An 8191-nucleotide genomic window follows, 5' to 3' on the forward strand; every position below is an offset into this window, starting at 1 on the left:
TTAGGTAAAAAAAAATAGCCTCTATATATATATATATATATATATATATACCACTCAATTTACATATCTCAACAACTGAACATTAATGCATTTACATTAATACCATCCAAATCATTCACATAATATTAATACCTCAACAACAAAAATTGCCAAAAAAGTACTAAATAAATCCATGAGAGATTGAAATAGGGCAACTACCTCAATTTGAATTCAGGTTGTCAGAGCCAAAGTACCACCAACTTATTGTTGTCGCGAGCTCAATAACTGGAGAAAAAAAGTAGCTGGGTGCATTATTGGAGCTCGAGGATCGTCGAGGAAGATTTGCCGAGTGCCCTTGTGGAATGGAGAAGCATAAAAGAGAAGTCAGCCTTTCGTGGTTCCCGCTAGTTTTTAAATGAATTAGCGGTTGATTAACTACTATAATTTCAACCGTTAGAATATTATGCCAGAATATTTGGTCTGTATTCAGACGCTTTCAAGTAAATTATCATATGGGTGAAGGATCGTCGTTAAACTAATGTTGTTAAATTCTTAACCACCAAACAATTCAGCTGGTAAATCAGTTGCTAAATTGGGTTGTGTCCCATAGTGGATGATGTTATAATGAAAATTTTAAGTTATCTTTAATTATAAATTGCATTTTCATAATTAATTAAATTCAATTGGCTAATTAAACAAAACATATGACTACTCATTCACATCACCCTTCATTATTGAATTTAAGAAACCTAATTAATTTTTACTCCTTTTTCTAAGAGGATTATTTGAATTAATGTGATTTGCAAAAACGCATATGCACATTTACAAATCTATGATGTTTAAATAGTGGTTTCTTTTGTCTCATCATTTCAATAAATATAAATCAATTTTGCTTGAAATTAACTATGTACCAACAATGATACTTTGGCACAGACAAGATACAATATGACACATGCATGTGATATGCTGGTCTATTATTAAGAATATATGATATAAATATTCTACTAATTGTACATAATATAAAAAAAATTGTGATTTTCAAAATTAAATCTATTAGAGGGTACTGGTGCAAATTAAATACAGTATTAAATGAAAAAACTAGCTTTATAATGTAATAAAAAATTCATAATATTTAATAAGAAAATTATTTTCTTACAACATTATTTGTTATAGGAAATAAAAGGGAAACAACATTCAACCCTACAAAAATAAGGAAAGGCAGCATTTGAGCTGAGGAAGAGAGTGGTTAAGAAGTAAATTAGGGAATGATTAATTAGTAATTTAAGTTTTGGACATGTTTAACATGCGTGTGCCAACTATTATTTTTTATTTTTTGATTCAATATGTAGAAATCATCCCTTGAAAATGCCTATGTCGCTTATGTGTAACGCCCTAAAAGCCTAGGAAACGAGCATCAAAGGAGGTTTTCTCATTTTCTAGACCAAAATGGCCTCAATTCATTCATCTAGAGTTAAGGCGACCGAATCATTACCACAGACATGTTAAGTATGGACCAAGATTTTTGAAGGGGCGCTTGAGGGTTCATAAGGGAGATGAAAATATCCCAATTTATGGGACTCCCTCTAACAAAAAGAGCCTATCTTATCATCTTTAACACAAAGCCCAAGGCTCGCTAGAAAGGAAGAGCGAAGGTTTTTAGTGTTTTCTCAACGACGTGGTGGTTGATGACGTGCTCTCTAGGCTTATCCAAGCTCCTTCTTGGTGAGGATGATGAAGTCATTTCTCTCCTCCAAAGCAATGAAGAATCTCTCCTGCCAGAGATGATTATTATGTCGTCGGGGTTCTCCTTCTCCAAAACTTGGAAGAAGCTCTCTTGTGCTCAACTCGCCGAGAGTTTCCAGAGAGGAAGAAGAAATCAATGAAGACGAGAAAAAATTGGAAGAAGAAGAAGGAAAAGCTGGAGGGAACATGTTCCCCTCACTTCTCCTTGAAGAAGATGATGGATCTCATCTCAAGCTCTCCCCTAGAATGCTCCCTTGCTCTCATCTCCTCAGTTGATCGCAAAATGGCTTCCTCCCTTGGTTTGATCCGCCTCAAAGGGAGATATCCCCAAGTTCCCAGCCACAAATGAACCTTTGCTTCATTAGGAATGGGCTTAGATTACTCATCACGCCATTTTAGGCTTAAAAACAGGTAAAAAATGACTTACTTGGTGGTTAGACGGCGTTGTCGGCGGAAGTTCAGGAACCGCCGTCTAAGAATCGCAAACTAGACAAATTGGCGTAGTCACACTTGAGAATTGGGCATGGCCACGCCACCTCAAATGTGTCGTGAAATGAGGTCTGGCTCTCGGTCTGAGTACCGTGGCCATGTTTCCTTTGAGTGTAGTCATGCCAGTTGAGGGCTTTCAGACTCCTCCTAGGATTTAAGTGTAATCACACCCATACATCGATGTAATTATGTCGAGGGCTTTGTTAGGTCAGCGTGGCCAGGCTTGAAGTAGGCGTGCTCATGTCTATTATAAGGCTTTTAGGCCCTCAAGGGAGCTTTAGTGCGGCCACACTAGATTTTCGACATGGTCACACTAGGGGTTGGGCGTGACCAGGCCTAATCTCGGTGTGGTCATGCTGGCCCTAAGGTCGGGGCTTCTGGAAAAGCCTGTTGAACGGTTTTCGAGCAAGTGGGAACTCTGAAGGACCAAATATGAGCTGGACAATATCCTTGAATGAACGCCAATGCAGAGGACATCGAAAGTCATGCCAACTTGAAGATGATCGCCTCAGAGTACGACTATGGTGATATGTCGTTAAATATTCTTAATTTATTCTTTATTTTACACATGTTTTTGAATAAAACTGTATTTTAATGGAAAGTATTTTTATGTTTATGATGCATGTATAAAAGGTAGGAGCATTAGAACAAATTTGGACTGAATCGGAGCGAAACAGAACCAAATGGTCTAGCGCCTAAGCACCCACTTTTATGCGCCGAAGTATTGCAAGAACATCTTGGCGCCAGGTTCTTGGCACCTAGGCACCCAAGCTTTTTGATGCAGACAGAGAGCACAACATATTTAGGAGTAGAAATGCAACTTAGGTTTAGTTATTAGAAAAACTACCTTTAGCAATTTTCTAAACTAGGACCTGAAAGTAGTAGACTATATTTGACCCTTAGGTTGTTATTACTACAAAAGCTTCTGAGAACTTGTTCTATCTTCTCTGTTGGATCGATATTCCATACTCAAGTAGAGCTCTATATTACGAAAGTGATACGCGCACTTATGTAGGTACCCTACCACTTAGGTGGAGATTGCGAGTTAAATTAAATTATCATTAAAGCGTTGGTAGCTGCTAGGGCCGTTAAGCTTTTCTACCTCCGTTGTCGGGGAAGGAAAGAACGAAGAAAGGAGGCGTCGGCAAGAAAAACTTAAGGATAAATTTAGTTGATCCTATAAGACTTAGATTTTGAAACAGTAGTAGCACTTAGTAATTTTAGTTATCGTGTAAATTTTAAAAACAAAAAGTATGTAAATATGAAAATACCAAAAATAATTTTGATATCTATCTTATTACTTAATCTTTTAGAACTGAATGTGTAGTTTATGAGCTGTAGACCTTAAGCCCTATGATTAAGAGCTAAATGATAATTGTTAGGAGGATTAAAAAACAAAGAAACTCCAAAAATGTTTTGTAGAAATGGCAGATCATCCATTAATGACGATCCAGTCATTAATCATATTGCTAATAGATTTTTTAAGGATTATGTGAACCCTACTGTGGATGAAATTTATTTATGTATACAAACTCCTGTCGTAGCGGGAAATACTTTTTAACTTAAGCATACAATAATTCAAATGGTACAAAATAATCAATTTGGTGGATCTCCATATGAAGACCCTAACTTACATTTAGCAAGTTTCTTAGGAATTTGTGCTACATTTATTTATGATGGTGTTTCTAATGATGTAGTTAGACTTAGACTTTTTCCTTTTTCCTTTTTCCTTTTTCCTTTTTCCTTTTTCCTTGAGGGATAATGCTAAGATATAGCTTAATTCATTAACACCGGGTTCAATCAAAACATGGGGAGATCTAGCCCAAAAATTTCTAGCTAAGTATTTTCCACTATTTAAAATCGCTAAGTCGCAGAATGATATCACTTCATTCTGTCAGCATGACGGGGAATCAATTTATGAGGCCTGTGAACGATTTAAGGAAAAATTGCTGCCCAAGATTCTGAAGTTCCAGGGACAAGGACCCAGGAGGACATTTTACTAGAGTTGGCTAAATTACCTTACCTCAAAATCTGCAAAAAAAGGTTGTGGACCCAAATAATTCTCTTTAAAATGTTCTAAAACCCCTGACTAAGCAACTTCACCTTATCCCACAATCTACTCAAGTTGAACAGATCTAGTGTAGTGCTCTGCCAACACCTTTTGTTGAAGAAAGGGAAATAGCTATTGATACACCTGAGGAAGACCCTTTTTTTATTATTCAAATTTTCTATAATGAATTAGTTGGATATTTGACTACGACCATTGACACTGCTGCTAGAGGCTCGCTCATGCCAAAACCTTTTGAAGAGACTTATTCTCTCATTGAGGAGTTGGACAAAAAAAACTTTCAATGGCCATCTAATAGAGTGAATCCTAAGAGAACAGTGAGTATTCATGAAAATGATGTACTTTCAATCTTAACTTCTCAATTCATTAGGTCTATTAGTTGACCCCAATTCCTATGAAACTAGTCATGCAATAAGCAACAACCCAAATAATACTTATTTGAATTATTAAATCCTTGGTTGGAAGAATCATCCCAACTTTAACTGGAAAAACAATTATGGAGGAGGAAACCAACCGTGGAGAAATAATCAAGTTAATCCTAATGGTAATTAGAATAATCAAGGTAATTCTAACTTTAGATGTTCTTTTCCCTTGAATTTAACTCCAACCCACAACTTAAGGAGAATAAGTTATCGTTAGAAGAGGTTGTTCTTCAAATATGGAGTCAGCTACAGAGCCAAGGGGCTAAAATTAAAAATATAGAAAAAGAAATGGGGCAAATTGCTAACTCACTTAGCAGTCATCCTCATGAGATTCTTCCTATTACCACCGAGGTGAATCCTAAGAAGAAGAATAATGAACAATTGAAAGCAATAAAGTTAATGACTGAAAGATAATTTGAGGATATGGTTCAAAAGAACATTAAGTTGAGAAAAGAGGAAGATGCCTAAGAAGTCTGAAAAACATAGGGAGAACCCGACCCAAAATTTAGGAGACCTTGAACTATCTTACAGGGAACCATTTCTTATAACTTTGAAGGAAGACATTAATATGCAGATAGGAAAAATCATTAGGAGAACATTGGATTTAGAAAGAACCATTAGGAACAATGATCCGAATTGATACTCTACATGCCCTCAAGATGATTATTATAGAGCTGAGATGGATACGTTGCAAGAAAAATTGAAATTTGAGGATTTAGTAGAAAATTTCAAGATCGGCAAAAGATTGTGCGATTGATTGGGGACTATTAAATTGAACTTTTTGATCCGGGAGGAATCCTTATTCGTTGGGTTGACGATGTTAAACCAAGCATTTCTTGGGAGGTAACCCAAGGTACATATGCATTAGTTTGTTTTTGAGTTGTGTTTGTATGTAGTGTGTTGTGTTCATTGTTCGTGTGGATTGGATTGTTGGATGTTGATTGTGGATGTTAGGATTGTGTGTGGATAGTTTGATCATATGTTAGTAGAGTTAGATTCGATGTTTCACTATGTTTAGCTTTCACTACTGTCATTGAGATGCTGATGCATTCCCTTTCTACTAGTTGTATTGGACATTATTTGACAATGTATGTAAATTTAAAATATTTTTGGACAAATGTATTGTATTTTTAATTATTTCTTTGCTGATACCTGCACTGTTTTTAGACTTTCTTCTAGTTCAGTTTTTCTTCTACCATGTGTAGTTTAGATCTACCTTCTATTTCATATTATTATATCATGCAGAATACTAGTGAATTTTTCTGATAGTTATTTGTGGTAACATATATTTTTGAGTTGTGATTTTTCTTCATGCTTATATTTTTCAGTATTTATTGTTATGCATGTTAAAAATCAAGTTGAGGGGGTGGGGAGAATTTTTTTTTATAAAAACTAAAGTCTACTTGTCCTCAGTAGATTATATATTAATTTGATTTCACTGCAAAACAATTTATGATATGTGGTGTTATCTTTAGAGTACTATAATTTTGATTTTGCGAATGAAATAGAGGACTTAGTTGAAATATTTGGTCAAAAAGATTATGCTAGAATTAAGGTATTTAGAAGAAGACTATGGAAAATGATTTTAATATTTATAGTAAAAAAATAAAATTTATTTTTGAAAAAATAAGGATTCTTAGATTTACACTTTTAAAAGGATTGAGACTCCATTAAAACTTATTTTCAAACTAAGACTAAATTTTTTAAGTTGAGGATAGTGATAAGTTTTTAACTTTAGGAGGATAATGAAATTCAAAACAATTCAAAGCCTATTCAGATATAGTAATCTTCAAATAAAAGTAAAGATTAAAAAGATCCTGAATAAAAAAAGGGGGTGAGGAGAAGCTTAAGGAGAAGCCTAATCAAAAATTGTTTTTACTCGAATCCTCCTAAGAGAAAATACTTTAAAACAATTTTAAACCTGATTTTATTTTAAAACGTATTAGTAAATCTTTTACAAATAGAGTTCTTCAATTCTAACTTTATAATTTTTAGGGAACCTAAATTTAACAAATCACAATTATTTTTAAACTAGATAGAAAATCAGGATTACTAAGTTAAATACTAAATATTCTTATACCCTAGTTTTAGTTTGATTCACTAGAGCTTTTAGGTTGTACTACAACATTCATGTAGCAAAATTATAGAAAATCCTAAAGAAACCCACTACCTCAATTATCATATTTGGTTTTAAAAAGTTATAGTGTTACTTCAAGATAAATAATGTTTAAGTTTAGGAGAATTTGATACGTCTTTAAATATACTTAATTTCTTTTTTATTTTACACATGTTTTTGAATGAAACTGCACTTTAATGAAAGATATTTTTATGTTTATGATGTAGGTATAACAGGTAGGAGCATTGGAATGAATTTGGACTGAATCTGAGTGAAACAGAACTAAATGGAGCAAAGGTATTGATTATGGTCTGACACCTAGGCGCCCACTTTTGGGCGCGAAGGTGTTACAAAAACATCTTGACACCAGGTTCTTGAGGCCTAGGCGCCCAAGCTTTTCGATGCAGACAGAGAGCAAGGTGCTCAAGCGCCGCAACCTGGGCACCTAGGTATTGCAGTTCATATGGTTATTTTTTACCAGTTATTTTACGGTTGATGACAGTTTAGATGGGGAGATTGAAGAAGATTTAAAAAAAGATTTGTCGACTTCTGGTTAGAGAAGGAGAGAGGCTGGTCAAAAGAGTTTCGAGAGGGGTTTTGGAGAGAAGGATCGAAGTCCTGGAATTCTTCCAGGAGAGTATGTATGAGTAGGAACCCTTGTTCTGGAGAGATTAAAGAGGGGAATTTGAGAGAATCTGTAAGGGATTTATGATAGCACATTGGGTAGCACTGTGGAAAACATCATCCAGTGGAATTCGCTTGGGCAAAAGCTAAGTATCGTGTGTAATCTTATTTGATCATTATTGTAAACACATATTTGGTTAATGTGCTTGGATTGAATGAAATTTTCTTTGGTGTTTAACATGTGTAGTGAGTAGAGTTCTTATACTTTTCTCTTTTGATGAATATGTTAGATTAGTAAGGTTGTGAATGCTTTGAATTGATCTTTAATTTCATGTGATGAGTATATCTCTATACTTAATTTACTTGTTGTAATGACCATATAACTTGTTAAAATTTGTTGTGACCCATTATGACTCGATAGAGCGGTGGCGAAATAATATAGAATATTCTCATTGTGCGAATGGCTGTGAAAGATGAGTCATTGAGGCAATGCAACTTAGGGAAATATTCTTTGATTGGTGTAAATTGAGGACTCTAGGGAGACAGGTTAGAATCCTAACCAATTTGATCTAGGGTTTAATGAATTAAAGCTAGGTTAGCCAAATTGAGGGCTTAAATTGGGGACTCTAAGGTGGCATGCTAGAGTTGTAACCAATGTAATATAGAGTTTAAAGAATAAACACTAGGTTAACCAAACTTCTTTATGTGCTCGACAAAGGGTAAAGAAGAGAAATGCGTCTGTTGTCACTA

Source organism: Phalaenopsis equestris, unplaced genomic scaffold, assembly GCF_001263595.1.
Source record: "Phalaenopsis equestris unplaced genomic scaffold, ASM126359v1 Scaffold000725, whole genome shotgun sequence".
Classification (NCBI taxonomy): domain Eukaryota; kingdom Viridiplantae; phylum Streptophyta; class Magnoliopsida; order Asparagales; family Orchidaceae; genus Phalaenopsis; species Phalaenopsis equestris.